Source organism: Odocoileus virginianus, chromosome X, assembly GCF_023699985.2.
Source record: "Odocoileus virginianus isolate 20LAN1187 ecotype Illinois chromosome X, Ovbor_1.2, whole genome shotgun sequence".
Classification (NCBI taxonomy): Eukaryota; Metazoa; Chordata; class Mammalia; order Artiodactyla; family Cervidae; genus Odocoileus; species Odocoileus virginianus.
Window position 1 is genome coordinate 319,878 of NC_069708.1, and position 2,662 is coordinate 322,539.

The window sequence follows — 2,662 nt, forward strand, 5'->3', positions numbered from 1 at the left end:
AGTATCAGAAATGAGAAGCTAGATTCAATAAGGCTATTAATCTTTTCACTAGAATTATGATATTTAGAAGTCAATCATAAGAGAACAAAGGAAAAGAGGCATAGCTAAACTCCTTATTTATTCCTATAGATATAAGGGGTATAGAGGGAGGAGTAAAGAAACTACGTGAAGGAGGAAGAATGTGAAGAAGGAAAGTGGGAAGGCTCAGGAGGGAGATGGAAGAGGCAATTTCTACTGTGGAAAGCAGATCAAAGACAAAACGTTAATCTAGTAAACTAAATCTTAAAGTCCAGCCTTCTGAGGTGAAGCCCAGCTAGAGCTGGAGTGCAAGACTTTCAGGATGGCAGTCACTGCACACTTTCTTGGTTCTCTTCCTCCTCCGACACATCTGAGGTACTGGAAGACTCATCCTAGTTGGTTTCCACCACCTCGATTCCAGTAGCTCCCCAGTTCGGGCAATGTCCTCTCTGTGTCTGCTGATGCATGAAGAACCAAAGCATTTGGCTTCTGAACAGATTAGTATGGTGCTGTCTGTCTTTATCTCGTTCCTGCTTGTTCCTCTTAACCACATTCATTAAGCCAGCAAGGCGAGTGATAACTTTAGCCGTGGGTACCCAGATCTTAACATCATGGTCTAGGCCGCTGGTTGCCATCACAGGTAGGTAAGGATGGGGTTCAAGACAGTTAATAGTTCCTCCTTTATCCCCTTCCATGTACTGGACAATCTGGCAGGATGACTTCTCCCAGAAGAAGATGTGCCCGCAATCACTGCCACTCATGATGAACTCACTTCTGGGACCATAGAAATTGACACCTTTGACTGTGGTATTATTTCTGTGCCCCTTGTATCTTTTCACATATTGGGCTCCATCATCATGAGAGGAATTGAAGAGGTAAATATCTTCATCATTGTAACTGGCCAGGAGCTCTGTGCCATTGTGACTGTACACAAGGCAGGTGATGTAAGCTTTAGCATCATAGTTGAGCAGGTGATGAGGACAGAATTTCTTGAGTACTCCATTATTATCACTCTTATTAATCTTCCTCTGGTCATAAATTCTTACAAACTGATCTCGTCCCCCCACTGCAAAATGGTAATTATTGGTAGGATTCACATAGATTGAATACAGCCCCACTTTCTTCTCCTTCTCTCTGGTTACCACCACTTTTGAAGCCGGCCGGCCTTGTCTGAGATCAATGGCAAAGACAACTGCATCTTCACCTGAAGTGAGGAACTTAAAAGGGGAGTCAGGATCCAGACCCAACTTGTGGGAGGCACCCCTGTGCTGGGCCACACATTTAGTTATCTCGCGGTGCGGGAGAGCAGACAGCTCGGCTATGCGGATCTGCCCATCGCGGCCACACATGGCCAGGATGGTATCACCACAGTGAGGAAGGAACTTGGCCTGAAAAACATTATTTCTGTGACCACTCTCAAACTCTAGTATTGGCTGCCGATGAACCCAGTCCCACAATATCACTTTCAGGTCATCACTGCTAGTGGCCAGCCAGGTGCCACGCTGGTTAAAGTGCACAGTGTTGACACAACCACTGTGGCCTGCAAGCTGATACTGCAGGTGGAAACGCTGCACAAAGACTCTTGCCCCACAGGCCTCATACACAAAGCACGCACTTGAACCCAGCTGCCGCTCTCGAAGAGCATTCAGGACTTTCCAGCGTGGGTTGGGGAGGGCGGATGTCTCAGAAGCTACCCATTCCTCCAGGGCCCGATCCTCAGCATATAAATACGGGGCTTGGGCTTGGTTAGCCTCACGGCACTGTCCCTGAGGCCACTTTTCTTGTGCCAATGTTTCCTCCACCTCTCCTTCCTCTCCCGGCTCTCCTAACTGGTACTGGAACTGGTTTCTGTCACCTGTTAAGAAATGTCCAGCATCTCCCATGCTTTCCAAATCAATGTTTTTATTGGTACGTGTTGTGTCGGCACTTTGATTTGCTCTGCCGGGCTGGCAAGGGCTGCCACCATTGCTGGCACTGCCATTTCTGGTCACTTCTGCGTTGGCACCACCTGCCTCCACTCCGAAACGCTCCTCGGAGTTTCTCCTTATCTCAGCATGGCTGTCTTTGATGCTCACATAGTCAGACATCTCTTAAGGATGTGTGCTCTAGTCTGTCTGGGAAAAAAAAAAAAGTCTTTGAGGCCTGCAGAAGACAGTAGGCGGGCAGTGAAAAAGTTACAACTGGCAGCACGATGGCAAACCACAAAACGCAAAGGGGTGGGGCAAGCACCGCCTAAGGTGTTACGAGTACGGGAGCTGGTAAGGTTCAAAAAACTTCACCTCATTTAGCGTCTTGCGGCATTTCGAGACTGCCTAGATTTTTCCAGAACCTAAGCCACGCCCCCGTAAGCCATCTTATATTGTCCACTGCTGCGCCTACCGTTCTGCTGGAGAGTTCGATACAGACCGCACTTTGAAAAGTCGTCTGCAAAGGTACTCCTCCTTAGGCAAAACGGCTATGGTAAGACTCTCAGTGCTTTTTTTAAAGATAATGTACAGTATGAAATGAACAAATACGCAAGTGCAAGGAAAGATTACTACGGTCCCGAGTTAGTGAGTTTTGGACATGCGAGAAATATTTCAGTAAATCAAAGAGCTTGAGGGAAACCTTGAGAGTCCTAATTGGTGGAAATGCATGTGTGTGC

General features: G+C 47.3%; 1 pseudogene; it reads right to left on the reverse strand.

Moving 5' to 3' along the window:
* Positions 1 to 335: 335 nt before the first annotated feature.
* Positions 336 to 2,105, reverse strand: LOC110121720 (DDB1- and CUL4-associated factor 8 pseudogene; annotated as a pseudogene).
* Positions 2,106 to 2,662: the final 557 nt, after the last annotated feature.